We start from the raw sequence: 25,809 nt of genomic DNA, 5'->3' as shown, positions 1-25,809 counted from the left end.
CTTTTCTTCCACAATCCTTCTCAACCGTTTCTCAAGTATACTTGCACAGATCTTGCCAGGAACACTCAGTAGGGAAATACCTCTATAATTCTCACATTCAGTTTTATTTCCTTTTTTATATATGAGTACTATGAGAGCTCTACTCTAATCATCGGAATTCGTCTCTCTGTACAGGCTTTCTGAACTATGCAGTGCAGCCACTGTAAAACTATTATACCACCACACTTCAGCATTTCTGGTCGAATATCATCTACTCCTGCTGCCTTTCCACATTTCAAGCCTTTGATGGCATGGCTCTTTTTCTACTTCAAGTATGGATATGTATTCCTGACTGTATGCCTGTTGAGTGTTTTTTACCACTGTGCTATCACTGCTTGTTTCATTTAGCAATTTCTCGAAGTAATTACTCCACACTTCAAGGATATCTTTTTCTCCTGTTTTCATGTCACCTTTATCATCTCTAACTCCTTTACAGCACTCTTTCCTCCATTTCTAAGCTTCTTCAACAATCTCAGAATATCTTACCACTTTCTTGATATTTATTTTCTATGTTCTTGCCGAAGTCTTCCCATGACTTTTGTTTAGCTAGTTTTAAACAGTGTTTTGCTTTCTTACATTTGTCTGTGTATTCTCAAAGAGCAAAAGCTGACTTATTTCCCAGGAACTTTTGATATGCTTTCTTCTTTTCCTTCACTGCCTCTTTAACTTCCTGTGTCCAACATGGAGTTCTGATTTTTCTATCCTTGCAGACAACCTCACCACATGCCCCTCTGGCTGAATCAATCAGAGTTTTCTTCAAGGCTTGCCACTGAATCTCCAAGGTTTGGTTCCTGTTCTCAAACTCTTTCATTATTTCTTCAATAATCTTTGTGTATTTTAGTCTACAGTTCCCATCTGAGAGCTGCTCTACTTTTATTCGCTTTAAAACTTTCTTACATGTCATTGTTTTCAATATGAAATTCAATTTCATCCTGCTCAAGAGTAAATAGCGATCGCTTCCAATTTCAAATCCTCTGTACACTCCGGTGTCCTGCACTAAGGTGAAAACATCACTATCAACAATAACATAGTCAATGAGACTTTTCTTATTTCTTGCCTCTTCTCTCCATGTGAATTTGTGCACATTTTTATGTTGGAACATGGTGTTTGTAATAACCAGTCCATGTCCTGAGCAGAAATCCAACGGGTATTTGCCATTATTATTACCTTTGCATTTTTTTTTTCTCCATTTTCCAAAATATTTTTCTATGTCTGACAATCATTTCTTACTCTGCTATTTAGATCCCCAACAAGTACCAACTTTTCCTTTTTCATTGTGTCAATTGCTTTTTCTAAAGCATCAAAAAATTCCTCCACTTCTACCTTAGTAGAACCTTCTGTGGGACCATAGGCACAAATAAGTCTCATTGTCCAATTCTCCATTCTGATATTTGCTCACATCACTCTACTTGAGACTGCCTGCCATTCAAGAAGATTAGCTTTGTATTTTGTGTTGAATACTATGGCTACTCCTTCTTTTCCTTCATTGTTATTTCCTGAATATAACATTTTGTATTTATTGCTCAGAAAGATCTAACCAGTTTTTGTCTTTTTTGTTTCAGTCATCCCTCTTATGTTGATCTGGTACTTATCTAATTCTTCAGCTAGCCCCATTTCTTTGCCACTCAGGCTTATGTTGATAGTACTGATCTTTAACTCTGGTGATGTTGAGTTTGGGTGTGCTTTCAGATTTGTTCCAGTAGCTGACTTTTCTCTGTTCACCCTGGCAAAAACAATGGGGGTTTTGTTTAACCGGGAGATGCCCCTGCCAACATGAAATTATGTCATGTTGTACCATCACTTTCTATATTGGTTTAAGCCAATAAGAATACAATTTGGTCGGCTAAATCCCAAATTGTCAGCTCATCCTCGTTCGTTCAGTATCCAGGTAGATACCCAACAGGGGGCATCACAAGAAGGTGAGGATTGGCCATTATGTCAGAAGTCCTGGTCGGTTCTCCGCACACCTTTAGAGGCAATGTGGAGGTCTCCTCTCAGTTATATAGCTTTGACCCTTAAGCACCCCTACATTTTACCACTTACAAAAGAACTCTTTGGGATTTCACCTTCTTCTTTTAATCTGATTTTGCCTTCATTGCCATTCTGGTCGCCTGTCTTGTTTGAGTCTTGTACTGTTTATGACTTCATTGGTCACCTTTCTCCTTATATAACCTCCACAGCATTTTCTTCTTCTGCAGCTTATGCTTAATGATATTACTTATCTATCAAACTCCTATCTGATTAATCCAACTTACCTTAGGTATACAATTTAATACCTCTTGTTTCCTCTTGATGAGCCTTAACTATCTATATATAACTTAAATATGCATTACTAACTTCCTTACCCTGCAGTATTTCATGACATGGTACAGATTTAAGCTTCCTCCAAAGTTTGTCATAATCACTTGCCTTGCAATTCCACACATGCCCATTCTTGACAGGATATTCTTCATGTTTTACAATCTCTCAAGTCACGACCACATGGCCGCTTTTACCAATCGGTGGCAATATGGCTGCCTTGGTTATGGAGAGCTCTTCTGATCTTATGACCAGGTCCAATACTCTCACACCCATAGTCTCCTCCATCACATGCTGCCTTAAGTAATTATCCCTCAGCAGGTGTATAAACTATTTCCTTTCTGCCATGTGATCTTTCTTCCTTCCAGTTTATATCTCCATAGTTAAAGTCCCCCATAATAATCACTCAACCTGTACTAGTTTTAACCTGTACTATTTGTCGATGCATGTCTTCCAGATCATCATGGAACTCCCAGGCCTATAATAACAACTAGCAACATGTATAACAACTGTATATTTTGTCTTACTGGCTTTAATCTCATATCGGACTGCTTCAAATGAACAGCCACCTTCCTGCCTATCTCCTATTCTTTTTGGCTGCAATTCATTTGCTATCATCAGCAATCTCCATCCTATCTTCTCTGAAAATATTAAACCCTTCACATTCTATCTCTGTCACTACATCATCTGCTGTTAGTCAAGTCTCGTTAATGCCTATAACTTTTGGTGATGTTGCATTAACCAATGCCAAAAACTCCTCCCTCTTGTTCCTGACACTTCTGGCATTAATGTATAGAAACTGCAGCATCCCTTTAAGCCTCAACCACCTTTAATTCCTAAATTGACTACCCTATTCAAAATTTTTGTTTAGGAGACTAGATTCCATACTTGTTGGTCATTCTCACACTCACTCAACCAATGACTGCCTTCACACATTCACCTGTATCCACTCTAATTGCTTAAATTTCCCTGCACCCAAGTTTACTTCCTGAATTGAATACCCTATTCAATATTTTTGCTTGCAACACTAGATTTGTCATTCTCACACTCACTCGACTCATGGGTGCCTTCACACAAACTCACCTGCTTCCAATCTAATTGCTCACATTTTCCTGAACTTGTATTTATGCATGCTCGGTGAACAAAGCTCTCTCTCTCTCTAGACATCTAACACCGAAACCATTTAGATGCAGTCCATCAGCATTGTACAAATACTTCTTTCTGTCGAATATAGACCACATATCCAAAAATCCTACATTATTCCTTCTACACAATATACGTATTAGCTACCTATGCCCTCCTCCTCAGTTTGCCTCTATCATAGCATGGCAGAAGACTTACAATCTTCACTTTCATATCAGAATGAAATCAAATCATATTCAAAATTTCTGGTGAATACAACATCATACCCCTTTGCAAATATTAGTATTGTTTCCATGCCTTTATGGATTCTGAACTCACTGTGCGAGGTCAAGCACTCACAATAACTATCATACTTTGCCTTGGAGACATTCAGTTTTGGATTGGAGCAGTCACCACCCACTCCAGCAATTCATTCCATTCATAACTATCTGTCATGCAAGAAATCTCATTTTCACTTCCTTTTTTCACATGACCTTTCCAGGATGGCATTTCATTCTCGCATCACCATTATCCTATGCAAGAAGTCCCCCTGTATCTATCTGAGAGGCCCCTCTTATCAACTGTCCTATCCACCAAGATCTGAAGATGACATTCCCTGGATTTGTCCTCACACTCAATATCCAGTCCTCAGACAGTCATGATTATTCACCTCTGCACTCCCTTCCCCCAAATGTTTTCCTTATCACCAGCATAACCAGTTCACTGGATGTATAGAAATCAATCTGCAATGGTTTCCTTATCCATCATTCCTTCTATATTATCCATATACATGTCAGCTTTCTTTGCATTATAGCAACAATCGTCTGGGTAACCCTTACAAATTTCCATGATGTGTCCCCTGAACTTCAGTTCCCAACCCACAGAGATCCCATCTCCTCCTCCATCTCCTGAAGTAAAGTTCCTTCAATATGTTAAACCTCATTCCATCTTCTCTAGTCAAAGTGCATAACTTTATACTTAGTAAAACTGAAATTATATCCCTATTCTTCAGTCCAACCCATTCAAATCCTGCTGTAACATCACATCAGAACTTCCTTACATTGCTCTTCCTAATGTAGTATCATCAGAAAACAACTGAATATCTCCTCTCACAACCTGAACTATATCACTGATATGTAAATTAAAGAGTGGTCCCAAAATGGAACCCTGTGGTATGCTACTTGTCACCTTCCTTTTTTGAAACACTGTATCCCCATACACAACTAACTAGTTCCTTTTGGTCAACCATCCCTGTAACCATGCTACCAAACAGCTTCCATCCCTATCCTGCTAAATTTCAAAAAAAGTTTATTATGTGGTAATTAAATGTTTTAGCAAATTCCAGATAAATTACTGCATAAACATCTCCTTTGTCCAATACACTAGTCACCTTATTACTAAATGCAACCAAGTTAATAAAGCATGACCCCCCCCCCCTTAACAAACCCATGTTGCTCTCTCAAAAGATTTCCATTTCATCAATCCATATTTGTATTCTGTCTCTAACCAGTCTCTCTGACATCTTCACCACTACATCTGATACACACACTGGCCTATAGTTAGACATTACTGACTAGAACATTCTCTCTCTCTCTCTCTCTCTCATGCAGTGGTACCATTTTTCCTTCATACTACTCTTCTGGGAATGTTACTATTGTCAAACTTCTGTTGAACAACAAGTAAGGGTACAGCCAACGCTTTCACACATTCCCATAATATACGTGGTATTATCTCATCCCACTACATAGCCTAATGATCATCAAAGTTGATTAATATTCTAAAAATTTCCCATTCTTGAACCATAGGTTTTCTGTCCTCCTTTGTATTGTTATTCAACACTAATCCTAACCCCTCCCCCAAGTATATATTCAAAGGTTGTGACCCACGTTGAATTTCCAACTAAAGTCAGTCTCCATATTCACCTTTTCTTCTAATAGTGACATAATTGTAGAATTTACTAGGGTTTTACTTTACTGCTTCAGCCAATCTCCTTTCATCTGTCAATTTCTTCCTACTCTCTACACTCATAACATCCTCCTCTTCTATAACATCCTCTTTCTCAGAAGCTCCACCGTAATTCTATTTCACCCCTACTTAATTCATCCTCTGGATCTAAAGAATATAATCTGACAGTGACATAAGTAACTGATTTCAGACCAACTACCAGGCATTCACTCCCTTCAACTACTTTAATTAACATTGATGGTAGAAAAGTGACTGAAGCAGAAGAAGCAGTTGCATTACTAAGTGATTATTTTTCATTTGTCACACCAGCAACTGCAATTGCTGGTGTGATAGAGACTGATATGAGAATTAAGGCAGATGATCTCAAGGTGGTTAGCATTCTTGTAATACATGGGATGAGATATCTGATCCAACTACTCAGCAGTAAGATCAAATGTCTTAGCCGATATCTTACAAAAAAGTACAAGAGAACTAGTAGTGCCTCTGACAACATTGTTAAATTAAGTCTCAGCTTTGAGGGAGTGATAAGAGGGCAAGATAGTCCATTACATAAAGGAGGCTCTAAAACAGAAGTAGCAACTTACAGCACAATTTGTATCTCAGGAGTAGTGGTTAAGGTATTGGAAAAGTTGGTTAAATATAGAATTCAGGAATGAGTGAATATGAGTATGATACTCTAGGGCGGGTAGCACAACTTTCTGAAAGGTAGGTCCTGCCTTACCAATATAATCATGTTTTACAAGCGTGAGTTGATTTGGATAAGGGAACTGCTACACCATGATACTGCTGAACTTTGCAAAGGCATTTAAAGAATACTGCATGGAAATAAGTTGGAGCAAAACTCAGGTTCACACTGGTGAGTACGGGAATGGCAAACCCAAGATACCCAAGCTAGACCAGATCTTACTTCCTACAATGCACACGTGGTATATTATACCTATAAACTGGTCTTCCACTCTCTTTCCTACTTCTAACTCCCCCCACCTCCAGTACTAGAGCAATTCAAGGGCAAGAGGTAATTCTTTCCTCTAAAAACTGTTTCCACTATCTACTAAAAGAGGCAAGCCTAGTTGCCCTTAAGTGGCAGTCACACCACTAGGATACCTATCGTCAAGCTAGTAACAACATTAACACATATTACTTTTGAGTCTCAAAGAAATCAAAACCAGACAGCAAACATGCAAAAAGATTAACAAACTTTGGAAGAAGTAAAACATGATGAAATAGGCCACATGGAACATTAAGAAGAGCACATAAAGAATTAGATTAAATTTTAAATGAAGAAAACATAAAAATTACAGTTCTTAGAGAAACAAAAAAGAAACTTAAAGGAACAAAAGAAACAACTAGCATATCATATATAGTGGCATAAACAAACAAATATGTGGAAAAGCTGGCATAATGATTTGGATCCATAAATCAATTAAAGTAAAAATAACTCATTATGCATACTGGAATAAAGGTGTAGCTAGAGATCTTCTAGAGAAGACCAGAATAGAAAAAAAAAATTAATAACAGAAAAATTTGGAGAAGCAACAGTAAACAAAAATGGAAAACAACTCATTGATTATATAATATATAATAATTTATAAATAATGAACACATTTTATAAACATAAAAATATACATGGTGTGGAAGAGGATAAAAATCAATAATAGAGTACTTTATAGCAAATGAAAAAAAAAAAAAAAAAGCAGCAAACCTCTTCTTAAATGTTAGACAGGAGAGGGCTAGAAATAGATACACATTATTTAGTGCAGGCAAAATTAAGGTTTCCACCAAACTGGTAACAAAAGATAAATAAATAAACAAGCAAACTAGAGAAAGAAAATTTAAGTTTTCTTTCTTTTTTTTTTAAACTATTGGCGTATAAGAAATTTATACTAACAGAAGATTAATAGATATTTAGAAAAATACAAGAAAATGAAGACCTCGAGAAACAATAGAATATTATGAAAGAAATTATTACATCAGCAACATATAAAAGTCTAGGAACAAATAAAAAATTCCATACATGGAACAATGAAATAAAAACAATAATTGTGGTATTTCATCCTGGAGAAGTAGGTTCTAATACTAGAGGGAAGGGACAGGCTTAGAAGTGCAAGAAGAGAGGGCATTTTAAATACCAAATACTCTGGATATCAATAAAGCAATGGGACTAAAGGGATTTTACCACAGATTTTGAGGGAATGCACAAAACTGACAGCTGTTAACCAGGCTTTTCAATGAGAATCGGGATGCAGGAGGGGGGGGGGGTTCCCAAAGAGTAGAAGTAGAATAAGACAGTGCCATTGCATAAGGGTGATAGCAGAATGGAAGTGGCAAACTATAGACTAGTTTGCATTTCATCAGTACTTGATAAGATTTTGGAGAAATTAGTGAGGGATCATTTACAGCACTGAACAAATGAGGATAATGTTATCTGTGAGAGTCAGCATGGATCTGTTGGGAAAGCTCTTGTTTTAGTAATCTGATTGCCTCTTATAAAGTAACAAGAGCAGTTGATGAGGGGAAAGGCATATTCTGTCATTTTTTTGGATTTTACAAAGGCATTTGATAGGGTGCCACAGATTAAGCTGATATTTAAGTTATAGGACATGAGTTTAGATGTCAGGCTAGTGAACTGGATTCAGGATTGGCTATCTGATAGGTATCAGAGAGTTGTGTATGAGGAAGCAGAAGGTCACAAGTGGGCTCTCACATGTAATGGAACATGTATATTTTAATCTTTATATTAATGACATCGTTAATGCACTGGTTCAGTTGTTTGCAGATGATGTGAAGCTGGGAAGAAGTATTAGTAATAGTACAGATGTGGAAGCCCTTTAAGAGGATTTGAATAAACTGGACAGATAGGCAAATGAATGGGGGTCAGTTTAACTCAGCTGAATGTAAAGTCTTGGAATACATAAATGGGAAGCTGCATACTCTGTTGGAGGAACTGTACTGAAGGAAGTAGGAGAGGCAAGGGATCTTGGGGTGATGACTGTTAAAAACCTGAAATTCAGGGAACATCTTGCAAAGATGTTGAAGGTAACCCAGAGAACTGCTGTAATACTGAGAAGGATGCTGACTAGCAGAGATAAAAGAGTTGTCATTCCATTGCATAAAGCTCTGATCAGACCATACTGGACTATTGTGGTCAAATTCTGTCCCTGTGATTTGAAGGGGATAAATTAACCTTAGAAAGAGTGCAGAAACAGATAACAAAAATGAAAATCAGGACTGCAGAATGTCAGTTATGAGGATAGAGTGAGGAAATGTAGACTGTGAGTTTGGTAGACAGATGAAGCAGAAGTGATATGATTGAGACATTTAAACTGTTGAGAGATAGTTACAGGGTTGACACTGGGGAGTTCTTCTGTTTGGCAGCACAGGGGAGAAGGGGCTATTCCTGGAAGTTGTGAAAGGAAGTCATGAGTATAGTTCGCCCACCACTTCTAGGTCCCTTCTTGGCTTTGTGCCAAGAATAGTCGATTCATGCTGAAGGGGAGAAAGAAATGAAGGATGTACGAATTGGTCGCCAACATGCGAAATCACGTGCTTTCTTGTCTGTCGCTGTACTAGTACTAGCTTGATTTTTGTTGTTCTCTTTTTGCATTATTTTTTTTATTATTAATTTGTATGATGGATCCAGTACAGTCAACAAGTTCTGTTGTTAAATGTTTCAGTAGCTCTTGCAAAAGAATATTGAATAATGTGCTGACATTCTGCGAAAAAGAATCGTCAGAAGGCCGTCTTCTTGTTCCCCTTTCTCAAGTCATAAAACGTGCAAGTGCAATTGCGGGTATTGGGGTCGACTGTTAAAAGAATTCGTAGGGAATCAAAAGGTGAAGGTAAGCCAAAATTTAAATCTCCTAAAAAAAAAAAAAAAAAAGCGCCAGAGAAAGAAAACCATCGAAACCGTAGCTTTGAATGATTTTGATGTAGACGTTATAAGAAGAGCTATTCACGAATTTTACGTATTCGAGAAAAGAGTGCCAACTGTTCCGAAATTGATTCCTGTGCTTAAAGAAAAAATTAATTTTCCTTGGAAAAGAGAAACTTTAAGGAAAATACTTCACGAAATCGGATTTTGTTTTAAAAAGTCCCGGAATAAAAGGTAACTTATCATGGAGCGAAGTGACATTGTTTTATGTAGAACGCAGTATTTGCACGTATTAACACTCTACGTACATTTTTCCAACTGTTATACAAGCAAAATAGTTACACTTTAAAAACAGCAATGTTCGTAAAAGAAAAGCTAAATTTTCTGACCTGTAATAATAAACAAACTCAGTTTGTTTATTATTACATCCCAGAAGACAGACTGATTACCCTATTATCAGAATGGATTCTCCTTTTTCTGACATGCGCAGTAGTTTCGAGGGACCTCAAATCGGTGGGCGAACTATAAGAGGGTAAGGAATGGTTTCTTTGCATGGAGGATGATTTAACTTTGGAATGTAATGCCTGATAGAGTGGTGGGAGCAGGAACAGTGAATGAGTTCAAGGAGTGGTATGATAGGCTGGGTTTTCTATGGGTCTCCAATGATGAATCTTGTGACTTCATGGAGGTGCCGAATCATAATAACAGTAAATAAAACCTTGCCTTCAAAAGATGGTTAAGTAGTAAAAAACAAGAAGATAAAATTGAATATAAAAAAAGATGAGCAATATCTGAAAGAAAACCAGAAAGAGAAAGCCAGGAAAAATTTGTATCATACCTAGAAAATGATATCTACAAAATAAGACCCAATTCCTATAAAATAATAAAACACATGAATGCAGATATAAAAGAATCCTTAATAATACTAACATTAAAAAATTTACAGCAACAGTTTAAAATAATGCTTTAAATGATATAATAACATGAAAGAATTAAAGGACAACCTAAGTAAAATAAAAATGGTAAATCAGCTGGAGAAGATGGGATAAACTCCGAACCATATAAATTTGCTGGGGGGGAAATATCATCAGAGATTATTAGAATTTTTAAATAAAATATAAATATAAAAAATACAAAATATTTTAAAAGGGGATAATAGAAACCCTGCTAATTACAGAGGTATTAGTTTATTGAATATAAGATACAAAAGATATAGTAGAATACATAATGAAAAACTGAAAACATATAGTGAAAAACTATCAGAATATCAAAATGGATTTAGAAATGGATGCAGCTTATTGTTTCAAACTACTTATAGAGAAAGAAGAAAATTTAATTTAGAAACTCAACTTCTGTTTATAGATTATGGAATAAGCATTTGATAATAAAATAAAAAGACATATCATTTGATATTTACTAAAAGAACACGTAAGACCACAGTAATAACTTTTAATTAATAAAGGTACAGATATTTCATTCCAAAAAAACTAATAGTACATCTTCAGTGTCACACAAATAGTTATAGGAATGGAATACAAGTAACGAACATTTGGTGGATCACCTATTAAAATACAATTGTTGCCGCGTGCTAGGAAATTATAGAAAATAATAATTAATCTTTAAGATAATTGGTTTTTTTATTGATTACATAAAATAAAAGTCTCCCAGATCTTCGAGAAAGAGAGAGACAATCATTTCGATATAAATTCAGTTGGTGTAAAATAGCTTCACAACTTTCTTTAAAAAGGCGTTCATATTTGAACCTGCATCTATGGAGGAGAATAGCTTTATCCCACTGGATATTATGAGTAGTGTTAATACTGTGTTGTGCTATACCAGACTTCTGAGGTTTGTTGTATTTAATATAATATCGATGTTCTTTAATTCTTTTTTCCACAGAACGGCCAGTTTGTCCAAAATAAGAAACATCGCATTCACATGGTATTTGGTAAATGCCAGTTAAAGATAGAGATGACAGTTTATCCTTTGTAGAAGGTAATAAAGAGGAAATTTTGTTGATAGGAACATATGTGGGAATCAATTGGTACTTTTTCAAAATTCTACCTATAGGTTCTGAGATTCCTGGAATGTAAGGGATTGGAACTCTGCGGGCTGTTGAAGAAGCCTTAGGTATTGGAACATCAGATTCAATTATCTGTTGGATTTGATTGGGGTTGTAATTATTCGATTCCATTAACTTTTAATGATGGAAAGTTCTTGTTGAAAGATTACTGGAGAAGAGCAAACTTTATGTGCTCTATTAATTAGAGATTTAAGAATGCCAAATTTTTGAGATGTATGGTGAGCAGACTTTTTATCAATGTATCTGCCAGTAAATGTGGGCTTTCGAAAGATGCTTGTAGATAAGGTACCAGAAGAAGAAGTTCGAGTAAGGAGGATGTTCAAGAATGGTAAAGTCCCAGAATTTTCTTTTTCCATGGTGAATTGAATACGTTGTAGAAATGTGGAAAGCTCATCTTCAGTATATGACCAAATAGCAAAGACATCATCGACATAATGATACCAAAGAGATGGTTGAAGATTAATGGATGAAAACATAGTGTCTTCAAATTGTTTCAAAAAGTAGTTTGCCAAAGGTGGAGACAGAGGGTTACCCATGGCAGTACCTTCAACTTGTTTGTAGATCTTGTTTTTCCAGCTGAAATAACCTGAATGGATAACAAATTTGAAAATCTTTGCAATATCTGGAGGGTAATCTTCATATAATAATTTGACTGTGTTGGCTAATGGAATATTGGTAAACAGAGAAACAATGTCGAAACTGACTAACGACTCAGACTCTTTGATTTTTATATCCTTGCTTTTTCACCATGGAAAAAGAAAATTGTGGTACTTTACCATTCTTGGACATCCTCCTTACTTGAACTTCTTCTGGTACCTTATCTACAAGCGTCTTTTGAAAGCCCACATTTACTGGCAGATACATTCATAAAAAGTCTGCTCACCACACATCTCAAAAATTCAGCATTCTTAAATCTCTAATTAATAGAGCACATAAAGTTTGCTCTTCTCCAGTAATCTTACAACAAGAACTTTCCATCATTAAAAAGTTAATGGAATCAAATAATTACAACCCCAATCAAATCCAACAGATAATTGAATCTTATGTTCCAATACCTAAGGTTTCTTCAACAGTCCGCAGAGTTCCAATCCCTTACATTCCAGGAATCTCAGAACCTATAGGTAGAATTTTGAAAAAGTACCAATTGATTCCCACGTATGTTCCTATCAACAAAATTTCCTCTTTATTACCTTCTACAAAGGATAAACTGTCATCTCTATCTTTAACTGGCATTTACCAAATACCATGTGAATGTAATGTTTCTTATTTTAGACAAACTGGCCGTTCTGTGGAAAAAAGAACATCGATATTATATTAAATACAACAAACCTCAGAAGTCTGGTATAGCACAACACAGTATTAACACTACTCATAATATCCAGTGGGATAAAGCTATTCTCCTCCATAGATGCAGGTTCAAATATGAATGCCTTTTTAAAGAAAGTTGTGAAGCTATTTTACACCGACTGAATTTAAATCGAAATGATTGTCTCTCTCTCTCTCTCTCGAAGATCTGGGAGACTTTTATTTTATGTAATCAATAGAAAAACCAATTATCTTAAAGATGAATTATTATTTTCTATAATTTCCTAGCACGCGGCAACAATTGTATTTTAATAGGTGATCCACCGAATGTTCATTACTTGTATTCCATTCCTATAACTGTTTGTGTGACACTGAAGATGTACTATTAGTTTTAGTATGAAACATCTGTACCTTTATTAATTAAAAGTTATCGCTGTGGTCTTACGTGTTCTTTTAATAATTATACTATGCCACAGGTACCTCTAAAAATAGGATATCATTTGATATATTACAAAGAATAAATATGCCTAATATTTTACTACAAGTGATATTGAATATATACAAAGATAATCAAAAATGAAAAAATGTCTGAAAAACAAACTATAAACGAAGAAGACAGTAATGTCCTCTGTCTCCAATACTTCTTAATAATTATATTAATGAAATATTAATACAATGATATACTTTAAATAACACAGGTATAGAAATTTCTTGGCAGAATAAAATAACTACATTATTATTTGCAGATGATCAAGTAATAATAACAAATAAGGACAACAATTTACAAAAGTAATATAATTTAAACATTATAGTAGAATAGTTTGGAATAAAAATATCCAAAAAAAAAACTAAACAATGGTATTTTGTGGACAAATTGCAATTAGAAATAAAATAGTTATTAATAATAAAATAATAGAATGGCCAGCCTGATTGGCCGAGTAGTTAGCATATCTGCTATCTAGTCAAAAGGCTATGGGTTTGAATCCTACCATGGGCAATGTTTGCGACTGTCTGTGAAAATACCAGTGATGGTGGTTGGCAGTAGATGATGCGGTTAACTGCAGTTGATGGATTGGCGCAGACAGAAAACTTAAGAGTAAGTGCCCTCTCTCGATGAGTCTTTGGACTCCTAGAAGGTGTCATATAATAATAATAATATAATAATAATAGAAGAGATAAATACTTTTAACTATCTTTGATGTGAAATATCATATGAAGAAGAAAATGACAGAAAATTAAATAGTTCAAATTTTTACAGATTATAGGCCTGATAAAATATTCTATTGATGAGCGAGTTATAACTTTGAGTTTTCCTGGAGTGAAAATTAAGAATATAAAGGAAGCAATTCAAAAACAGAAAAGTAAACAAAATCGTAATTGCAGTAGGTAATATCCAACCACAGATGTGAGAACCCTGGTTGGCAGATTGCCAAGAAGAGTCAATTCATGTTGAGGGAGAGAAAGGAATAAGGCGATGTATAAATTCGTCACCACCATTTGAAATCATGTGCTTTTTATGTAAAATTTTCCAATTATTGTAGAAGCAAAATAATTACCACTTTAAATAGTAGAATTTTTATAAAAGAAAAGCTAATTTTCCAACGTGTAATAATGAACACTCATCCCACGAAACACATTCATTACCCTGTTATCAGAATGGATTCGCCTTCTTCTGACATGCGCAGAAGTGTCGAGGGGTCTCATATCTGTGTACTAATGCCTTAACTAGCAATAAGTTCAGTATGAGAGAAAGGACATGAAAGGGTTGTTGGAAGAATCGAGAATGAAGAGTGAGAAAATGAAAATTTCAATATTTTACCTCAATATGATAAAAATGAATGAAGAAGGGCTATGACGGCAAATGATTCGATGCATAGGCTGTGTTGTTTGCGAGTTTTTGAATGTGTGGAGTGAGTGCGAGGAAAGATTGGATTTGTATAAGAGGGATGGCCAAGTCTTGAATGCATTTGGTATCAGGAGTCTACAAAAACTAATAAACGATGTGAGATCTAACACAGAGAGTGAGGGAAACTAAATTATAAAGGGAGAATGATGAAAATGTGAGTTTAAGAGCGAAAATGTTATATAACCGTGTTAATGATGGGAATGCGCTTTGTGATGAAAATGTTGACGAGGAGAGAACAATTTCGACTTTGTGTTCATCCAGTTGTTCGGACTCACCAAACACGTGCAAAGATGTCTAATATGTAAGGCACTAGAGAAGAATAGAAATATGCAAGCTGTCGAACTCTGTCATGCAGACTACAGAAAAGAGTATACAAAAAAACATGCATGTAGATTATTATGTCTGTACATGAATGCTAGCAGTATCAGAAACAAAGAGGTAGAGTTTGTTGTCTTAGTCAATATGTTGGGACCTCAGACTGTAGGCATTAGTGAGACCTGGCTATCAGAATCAGACATACTAACTGCTATCAAGTGTAAATGGTGCCTATTTTTAGGAAGGATAGAGAGGATATGAGAGTAGGGGGGTGTACCGCTAATAATATCGGATGACTTGAATCCAATTAGAGTTGAGACCTATGTTGTAGTACTACTACAAACAGTATTTCATGTGGCAGTGAGTTTGAAGCCATCTAGTGTGAGGTGGAATCTAACAAAATCAATTACATAGTAGGGTGTTGTTACAGACCCAGCGGATCGGTTGCTAGTGATGAAGAAATGCATCACCAAATAGAAAAGATGAGAGCAAAAAGAGTAATCATCATGTAAGACTTTAATTATCCAAATATTGATTGAGTAGCACAAGAATCTCATGAGAATAATGAAAATGCACTTATTGAGCTGTTGGGGGACAATTTCCTCAAGCAGAATGTGACAGAACGAACTCGAGGTCAAAGAGTGTTAGGTTAGATTATTGTGTAACAGGAAATTTCAGTTAAAGATGTAAATATTCTGCCTCCGGTTGGTGACAGTGATCATGGGGTACTCACTTGGGATGTGACTAAGTTTATGAATGTTCCATTCAGAAAAGGTTATATGCTGAACTACAAAGCAGGAAATTATGACCAACTGAGGAATATATTGAGTTCAGTGGAATGGAATTGGTTGCTGGATGGGAAGAATATCGACAGTGCATGGGAAGCTGGGAAGCATTTAAACAATACTTAAATGATGCGATTTCAGAATGTATCCCGAGAGTTTGAAGAATAAATAGGGTAGGAGTCTAATGGATGTGTAATCTTATTAAGCAAGAGATTCGTAAGAAAAGGATGATGTGGAAGGAATATTGTGTGCATAAGGATGATGTCCATTATGATTATAAGCAGCAGGCCAGAAGAGTCACAAGTGTTGTACAGAAAGCAAAGGCTGAGTATGAAAAGAAACTGGCTCTGCTGCTAAAGGTTGCATGCAGAAAAGCTTGTTCATCTAATGAGTGCCCATTCTGTTAAAAGTTGGTGTACATGACATTGAGCTCACTGCTACCTCTTCACTGGATGAAGAAACTCAAGTGTATGAGGACGAGGTATTAGAGTTGTTGCACAAACTGAATAAGAATTCAGTGACAGTGATTAATGAGATATTAGCATGTTTGCTTTTCTCGGTATAGCTGAAAGTTTAAATCTACAAGAATACATGTCCAGATCTGTATGTAACAACTACATGGTATATACAGGATCTAATGCATGTAACATGTAGATCGTTTAAAACCTTAGTTGCCTCACTGTATTATCCAACTAGAAAGCCATAATTTGGATTTCTCCCTATAAATTAAGTTAAACCCTTTTTCAGGCAATAATGAAATGGCTATTTCTTTAATCAGGCTGTTTAATACAAGTCTCAGAAGAGGGAAGATTCCTCACAAATGAAAAGAATGTATGGTAATTCCATTGGACAAGGGTGGTGCAAAGACAAATGGATTCAACTATTGACCAATTAGTATCTTAGGAGTGGTAGTGAAGATTTTTGAAATGGTTAAGACTTGCATTCAAGAAATGGGTTGACAGTGAATCTCTACTTTGTAATGAGCAACATGGATTTACTAAGGGACGGTCATGTTTTAGCAACTTGCTCACATTCTGTAACAATGTTACCATTGAACTAGACAAAGGGAATGGATACACCATGATACTTTTGGGTTTTGCTAAGGCTTTTGACAGAACACAGCATGGTAGACTGTTGCATAAATTGGAGAATATGGGTTTGGAAAACAGAAAATTAACGTGGATAAAAAGAGGGCTGGGCTGAATAACTGACAGACATCAAAAAGTGGTATACAGGGGATGTGAGTCTACAAGATTTAAGGTAACCAATGGTGTACCACAAGGGTCAGTGCTTGGTCCACTTTTATTCAATCTGTACATTAATGATATTGGGATGAATTTGACAAGTGACATACAGCTATTTGCTGATGATGCAAAGATAGGAAAGTAATCAGGAATGCTGCTGATATGCAGCATTCCTGATAACAGGCTGGAATTGTGGGCATGGGAAAATGGGTGTCTAATGGCAGTAAATGTAAAGTCATTCACTTCAGCATGATTAGATATCCAATGCGTATTATATTGGTGGGATTATGCTAGAAGAAACTGATGAGGCTAAGGATCTTGGAGTATTAGTAGATAGGAAGTTGAAGTTCAGAAGCCATGTAGCAAAGATTGCAAATACAACTCAAAAGATAATTGCAATGATGAAACGAACGTTCACATGTAAAGATATGGATGTCATTTTGCCTCTTTACAAGGCCTTGATAAGACCTCACTTGGACTACTGTGTGCATGTCTGGTCTCCTGGTTTCCATTGTGATTCTGATATATTAAAGAGTGTTAAAAATGACTTCAAGATTGTGGCATACTGATCATAAAGACAGATTGAGAATTTGTAGACTGCAGACACTAGCAAACAGAAGAAAGAGGAGCAATATGATTGAGACCTACAAACTTCTGAAAGGCTCATACAGGATTTCAATTGATGTAATTTTTCAATTTATAGAGGGAAAGGGCAAGAGGTCATCCTTGGAAGCTGAGAATGAATGAAAAATCTAGCCCTTACCCACTAAGAAGGTGGTAAGGTCTAGATTTTTCTCTCATAGATTGGTATGTGATTAGAATGGATTGCCACTGGATATTGTGAGTGCAAGCAGTGTGAATGAATTCAAGAATAAATATGATAGCTGGTGTGTCTAGTATGTGGCTCCCTCGATGAGTCCCCTGACTACCTGGGGTTCTCTCTTAATAATAACAATAATAATAAATAGAACGCGTAATATGAATATTGTACAAAATGAAATATGCTTGAAAATATAAAATATTTTAGCAGTACCTTATATTGCAGTGAAATTTGGAAAATAAATTTTATTTATTTATTTATTCTTATGTAAAAATCCAGACAAGAAATGGTCTGGATTTTGCCTCCAGGACCTCACATATGGCACCTCATGGATGTCCTGGAGACAACCACCATGAAGTTGGCACCTTGGGCAGTCATTCACAATGTGGGGCATTGAGACAGCCTTTCCATGCCCCCCCCCAACAGTACTGTCACCCTTGTTGTACATTGCTGGTGCTTCAGACAGAAGAAGTCCCAGAGATATAATGCTGGTAACATGAAGCTAATGTCTCAAACCTGGTGTGCAAAGCTACCAAACCTCCTGGACCACTTGCAGCAACAATGGGAAATAAATGAACATGATAAACAAAGAATAAAAACAAGTGAAATGAGATTAATGAGAAGAACTGCAAAATACACATTATTATATCAAAAAAAAAAGAAAAAGGAACAAATATATTTTAAAAGAACTAAAAATAAAATCAATAAGAAAAAAATTAACAAATATAAACAAAATTAGAGAACGTGTAAACCTAGCTAACACCAGTTATCCTACACAATTAATAAAGTATAAAACTGGAAAGAGAAGGCCAGGTAGACCTCAAAAGAGGATATTTGATTGAAAATGAGACCAGAACAGATCATATGGAGTCTATATCTGTATTTAGCATTATGATGATGAAGCTGGAGAAACGGGAATAGTGAAGTAATGAATAGGGGTGGCTGACAGATACCAAAAAAGTAGTACAGCAATCCCTCGATTAATGCGCTCTTTAAAACAGGCACATTAATCGAAAACGCACTAATCAAATATAATAACCTATGGGAAAAAGTATAATTCGTTCCTCAGATTTCTTTTTTAACCTTTAATTTTTTTATAAAAGAATTAGGGTATGTCTCAGGGCCAAGTTAAAGGAAAACCATGAAGCTGAAAGACAATAAAGCATATTCAGAATATAAATTTATTATTCTACTTCTTAACAGAGAATTGAGCTAACGTAGTTTGGCAGACATTGTTTCTTTTTTTTTTCATACAGCTGACAGTATGGCCCTATTGCCTCTTCTGCAAATTTTACTGGTTTTCTCTCTTCACCAGGATCAATCTTTAAGCAATGCTGCTTAAAAACTTCGATTGTATGCAAACTATTTTCAAATTGTTTCTGTGAAACCTCTCTGGGCTTGTCAGTGATTAAATTTTCTTCACATTCTTCAGGATCTTCCGACTGTGCATCTAAATTTAGCAGGTCGGAATCACTCAACTTCTCAGAATGAGATTTAATTAACTTAGATTCAGTTGAAAAGCCTCTAAAATCATTTGCACAATGTGGAAGAATGTGCTTCCAAACGGCTCGCATACTGCTAGCAGTAATTTCATTCGACTTTGTGACTTTATAACCAGGCTGAGATTTCTCTGATTTGGCTAGAAAAGTCTTGGAAGGCATTCGCTTCCAAAAAAAAAAAGGCCAGTTTCATAAACATTAAATATTTGTTGATCAAAATAGTCCCCTTCTTACACAATTTTCTTTAAAATCTCTGGATATCTCCTTATCTGCACTTGCAGCTTCGCCTGTGATTAGAACATTACGTATGCTATTTCTCTTTTTGAAACACTCAAATCACCCAGCACTAACGTGCAATTCTTCTTCTTTTCCATCATTGATAGCCCTTTCTTTCCAGGTTACAAAGAGACAATGCTTTTGATTTAATAAGACCAGTGTATAGTGGGATCCGTTTTTGGTTACAATCTTTGATCCATGTGAAAAGAAGTCTCTCTAATTCAATCATTATAATACTTTGATTTTCAGTGCATGCATGATGAACTTCAAGCAGCCTTACCTTTCTCTTTGTATTCAGCAGTTGATTCACCATTTTTGTGTTCTTGTCCTATCTTTGCTGTGGACTTGCCTTGTTCATTTTTCTTTATTATTTCAAGTTTTTCTTCCAATCAGATTACTTTTCGAATCATTTTCACACTTCTGTTTTTTGCTCACTAATTCTTTTACTCATGATTAAAGGTTAGGAAAATAATTTAAAATAAAAAAGTACGGAAAACAATTGAACGAGATATGATCAGCAAAATGCTATGTAAAGCAGACGACATAAATTTTAGCGGTAAATTTGGAACATAGCGTATGTGGAAATAATGTAGTATGCCATTAAAAAATAACTCTGTAAAATGTTTCAAATTGGTAACTAAATTATTTCATCCTGGTGAGTGATTTTTTAAAATAGTTAGCCATAAAAAATGTATAGATTGAAAATTTTTAAAATCTATAACATTTATTTTTAAGATGTATATAGATGCACTAATCGAATTTGGGTATCGAAAAAAAATGACGCACTAATCGGGGGTGCATTAATCGAGGGATTGCTGTATATGGTAAGTGGAATATGGGAGAATGAAGGAGAATAGTGAAGTGCCTAAAGGCACTGTACTAGGACCATTAATTTGTATATTAATGATATAGGACATGATTTAAAGGTGAGTACTCTGTTGTTTGATATGATGCAAAACTGAAGAGGATAATAGTTGATAAATTGATGTAGACATGTAGTATGATTTAAACATGTTGCTAGTGTGGGTGAAGGATAATGGTTGCCAATTTAATGTAGTGTCGTGTCAGTTTATGCACTTCAGAATGAAAAGATTACATTCTATGTATTATATTGATAATAATGGATTGCAGGAAAGCAATGAAACTAGAGATTTGGAGGTGAGAGTTGAAGTTCAGGGGGCATACTGCAAAATTTGGTAAAATGGTTCAAACAATTACTTGGATGCTGAAAAACACATTGTTAAGTAGAGATAGGAGGATATCATCATCTCTATAATGTGTGATATGGCTAAATCTTGACTACTAGACACAGAATTGGTCACCTGAGTTTTATGGGAGATGAGTAGGTAGTAGAAAGGAGCCAGAGATGTGACCAAAATTGTGACAGCCCTGTGGAAAATTCCCTATGTATTGAAGGTACACAGATTGGAAACTTTAGTTGGCAGGTGGGAAATAGGAGACATGACGGAAACTTATTAAGTTATTAATAATTTATATTTAAATAATTAATAAATAATTAATTAAAGGGGTTTTATATATAACAGAAATTTTTCAGTAGATGATGAGTAGGAAGAGAATTAGGAGTCATTCCTGGAAACCGTGCAGGAGTGTGATTAGTGTGTGTGTGTGTGGGGGGGGGGGGGTGATGGTGGACAGAGAGTTGAAGTTCAAGGGGCATGCTGCAAAATTTTTTGCTTTGAGAGTGGCAAATGACTGGAATAGACTACCAGAAGTAGCTGTGAGCACACTGATATTGAATAAGCTTAAAGAGAGGTATGGTAGGTATTGTGTATATAATGGTTAGTGGTTCTCCCACATGGAGTCTTCTGACTCTGTGGAGATACCCACATAATAATAATAATGAAAACCTTGTGAAAAATCTCAAGATATCATTCAGTGTTGTATCTGGATTTCCCCAGGATATTGAGACTATAAGTCTGGTTTCAGACAGCACTGTGCCAAACCATAGTTCTCCTAAGCACTAAACAAGAGTATACTTCCTTCACAGTATGTACCCTGAGAATGACCATCAATGAACCTCATCAGTGGAAGCTAGACCTATGCAGACACCAAGAACTCAACAGCAGAAGTCAATACACACAATGGTAATACACACAATGGTATATTGATACTTTGAATTAGAGTTAGTTATAACAAATTTCTGATGTCTAGAAAACTATATTCTTCTGTTCATCCTTATTTGTTACCAAATGTTAGTAAAGAAATGTTTACTAAATGCTTCTGTGGTAAGTCATTCTTTGAAAGACATGGTTTGGATGGTTGCCACGTAAAACCAAGAACATGACAATGAAATGTTCATTATGTGGCCAGTGCCTAAGAAAGCGGGTGGCAGAATTCACATCCTACATAAATGTAGAATGTGAACTTAAAAACAACAAGTTCCTCCCTCTTCATGGCACATTTTTATCCATTTCTGCCCTGGATAAACTTTGATATGCTGTTTACAGGAAGCCATTAGATATAAAGGGATATCTACATACTCCTTTCCATCATGTTTCAGCACAAAACAAGGTCTATCATTGAGAGAATATACATTGAATATTAATTGATGAAGAAATACAGGAACTGATATATGTTAGAGAATTTTTAATATAAAATGGTTCTAATACAAAACTGACCCTAAGACAATTAAAAACATCTTATATGAAACACTCGGTTTTTTTTTGAGTAACTTTCAATATAAGTTAGCAGCTCCCTCTACAATCTCAAGACATAGTCTTAATACAATGTGAAAGTGACCTTCATCTCCACTCCCTCCCCAACAAATATACACAATGTTTCTGAAATTTTACAGTCGCCTAAATCAATGTACCTGCCCATGAGAAAAAAAAAAAAAAAGATTTATTGAAACTTTTGGCAATCAGGCTAATCAGCAGAAATCTGTTTAAGAGAATATATTAAGGCTTTATAGAAGATATAAGCAGTCTCGCTTTCCACATTATCGAAGACCATCATGTGGAAGGGGTTCTCAAATGATTTATTAAACCTAAATAGTGCAACATATGTTATCCTCAGTTATACCATTGTGTTGTTTTATGCATAACATCACACAACTCCTACTTTTTCAAATCATCTATTGTTTGCGTTCTATTTTGTAATTAACTGTTGTTGCCACTGAAGATGGCTGTAATATATGGCCTTAATGGGAAATATATATTACTTATCCCTTGTGTTTTTTCATGTTAATGCAAGAACATCAAGTTCTCTGGGAGCTAACCAAAATGTCATACACTAAATATATCAGCTACATTTCAAAGTTAAGAAGGCTTCTGAAATGATTTAATCTACATGGTGCAACATGAACCAAAACCTTATTCTCAACCATGTTTGGTCCTCTCTCACTGAACCTTGCACAAATGGAATATGATAAATTATACAGGGTGGTTCAAAATTCCACATACAAACTTTGAGGGGAGGTAGAGAACATCAGAATGATGTCACTTGTATGCTGGAAAGTGGACTATGATGCAGTCACCCTGCTCAGCCATGAGTTGATTCCATGGATTCCAGTCTTGGTGGAAAAGATCTAAGGTGTTGTTTAGCCTGTGGTGGTGGTGGTGCTCGTGTAGGATCCGACTTCTCACCTTTTGTTTGAAGGCTGGAAGGAATTGGTCAGCTGCCTCTCCTATGAAGTTGCTGTGCTGTCTGGTCTTGTATGTTTGAAGTAGAAACTGTATATTACCGCTTTCGCAGTGATGAAGAGGTAATTGCAGAATGAATGATTATTTGACTCTGCATGGAATACTCCTCTTCTGTATGAAGACTACCACAGGAGAGAGCTGCCGTTTCCCGAGACAAACCGATTAATTGGGTGTTGACTGGGCATTCCAAGTAGATATGCCAGACTGTTCCTGATTGGTAGCAGAACAGGCAGTTATCTGAGACATCTGAATTAAATTTTCGTAATATAGTTGGAGTGGGTAATACATTGTGCCACATTCTCCACTGAATATCTGAATCAGGTTTGATTGCTCTTGTGCGATATGGTAGGTCCCATTGAAATAGTGTTTGATGAGATGATACAGGATTTTCCAATAAAGTGCTTTGGTTCGACTATTGTGTTAGAGTGCTGTAAATTTCATTGGTGTTACAGGGTGTAAGTTTCTCCCATGAATTATTAGTTTTTATCAGAAAGATAGACACCGGATCTTCTGAGTTAGGAGGGCTAAGCCCCTCTTCCGCTATGCTATCAGGCATAGCGGCTTGAAAAGCGGCCTTTACGGTGTGTATCTGCTCAGCCTGATTTCCGTATTCAAGCATTTCAAGTGATTTTGGAAAGCGCCAGGTGAGGCTTCGAGAAGGAATATCACCGAAGATCCTCATGCCTCGCCAGCTCCATGGAGGAAAGAAAATCTCTTTCTGAGTGATTGGGTTTCTTACCATCATGTTGTGGAAGATGGGGTTCCCATGAGGATTTCAGGAATGGATGCTGTCTTCACTGTGTGCTGGAGGTTTAGATTCTTCCATCTTCGAAGGGCAGCTTTGTAGAAGTTTGTTAGATTCTCTGGCATGTGCGCTGTTGTCATTCTTAAGGTTATGGAGAGAGAGAGAGACCTCTAGTGGCAATAGTGAAAATATATTCAGTGGTGCATTTGTGTGATATTTCCTGTTGTAGGGTATTAAGGAGAAATCGAACGTTGTTATCGAACGAAGTACTGAACGTTGTTATCCTGTTGTCAATGGAGGTCAAGTTATTTTTGTCCTCCATCTTTGAAAGAAGTACATAGCTTGGAGTAGGAAAGTCAGTTTGTTTTGTTCCATATGAATCGAGAGATGGTTGACTTTATTTGTTTGATGAATTGCACTGGTGGCGTGAGAATCTTTAGTGTATGCCAAAGGACACTGGTGGCTATTTGGCTAACAATTATTGTTCTTCCTCTTGTGGAGGCAGTGGCTCGTATTGCTGCCCACTTTCCTAGTACTTGCTTGAAATGTTTGTTCAGTGTTTCCCAGTTCTTATCCACATAAGAGGGCGTGTTCCCTCGACTCAATGATCCGTGGTGTTCAAGATAGGATGCGTGAGGAGTGTTTGCCAGGAGGAACAATAGAAAGGGTGGCTATGGCAATTAAGAGAGGTGAAAAGATGGATGAGATGATTGTGATGGTAGGAACAAATGACTTGAGTGGTAATGCAAGTCGGGCAGCGAGAGATATGAGATTTTTGCTTGAGGCTGTATGGAAGAAGACAGAGAGAGGAAAAATAATGATGAGCTGAGCAGAAGAGCGGTGATATTGAATGGCATAATAGCGAGAATGTGTGACAAGAGAGAGGACTGGTATATGTGGATGCTTGGAGTGCGTTTGAGGAAAGAGAGGAATTGTATGCGAGAGACCGCTTACATTTGAATGAGGAAGGACGTAGGCATCTGGAGAGATTGCTGTTCTGAAAGAGTCAGTGTGTCCCAGGGAGGATGATAGCAGGGGTGGCCTCTTGTGGGAATGGATACTTGGGAGAAGGGAGACAATATCAGGTAACAATGAGCTCAGTGGAGTATAGAGGGGATAATGCTGGGTATAGAAACAATGGCATTTATATGCTTTATACTAATGCCAGGAGTATCCGGAATAAGGGAGAGGAATTGGTGGTGATCAGCCTGGCCAAAATTATTGGGATCACTGAGATGTGGTTGACAGAAGAGGATATAATAACAGGAATAGAAGTCGCTGGGTACAGCATTTTTCGGCAGGATAGGAGGGGAAAGCGTGGTGGTGGGGTACTGCTTATGATAAGTCATGACCTATGTCCTCTAAGAGTGGAGGCTTTGGAAGGCAGTGAGACAAATGATTTTGAGAGCATATGGTGTGAGGTAGAGGTGTGCAAGACAGGATATTTAGTGGGGTGTTGCTACAGACCCAGGAGCACAGAGGATGGGGACCAGGAGATGTTTAGACAGTTAAGTTTGGCAAGTGCAAGAAGAATGATTGTTATGGGAGATTTTAACTACAGTAGTATAAATTGGAGAGAGAGAGAGGAAGATGCATGTAGCAATAGGGGAATGGAATTTCTAGAATTCTTGAGGGACAAATGTCTTAGGCAACATGTAATAGAGGGAACAAGAGGTTCAAGAGTTTTGGATTTGGTTATAGCATCAGAAGAGTTGATAATAACTGAGACGACATCTCTCCCACCAGTTGGAGAGAGTGACCATATGGTTTTGACTTGGAAAATGAATAGACATGCATGAGTATCAAAGAGACAGGAACTTATGTGGAATTATAAAGCAGGTGATTATAATAGTCTTAGACTTCAACTTCGGGAA

At 36.4% G+C, this 25,809-nt stretch overlaps 1 protein-coding gene across 5 annotated transcripts in view; it reads right to left on the bottom strand.

The window, feature by feature from the left end:
- Nucleotides 1-25,809, bottom strand: part of Srrm234 (Serine-arginine repetitive matrix 2/3/4) — a 615,875-nt gene that overhangs the window by 568,699 nt on the left and 21,367 nt on the right. For 4 of the 5 annotated variants that reach the window (XM_090391694.1, XM_090391696.1, XM_090391697.1 and 1 more), the window contains exon 2: nucleotides 13,673-13,812. The exons of the other annotated variant lie outside the window; for it this stretch is intronic. The gene's annotated coding sequence lies outside the window, so the exon portion shown is untranslated. The remainder of the gene's footprint in view (nucleotides 1-13,672; nucleotides 13,813-25,809) is intronic. 5 annotated transcript variants of the gene reach the window in all.

Source organism: Typopeltis vanoorti, chromosome 4 (genome assembly GCF_054136105.1).
Source record: "Typopeltis vanoorti isolate ZY-2024b chromosome 4, IOZ_Tvanoo_1.0, whole genome shotgun sequence".
NCBI classification, from domain to species: Eukaryota; Metazoa; Arthropoda; class Arachnida; order Uropygi; family Thelyphonidae; genus Typopeltis; species Typopeltis vanoorti.
This window is presented reverse-complemented; position numbering and strand designations above follow the sequence as displayed.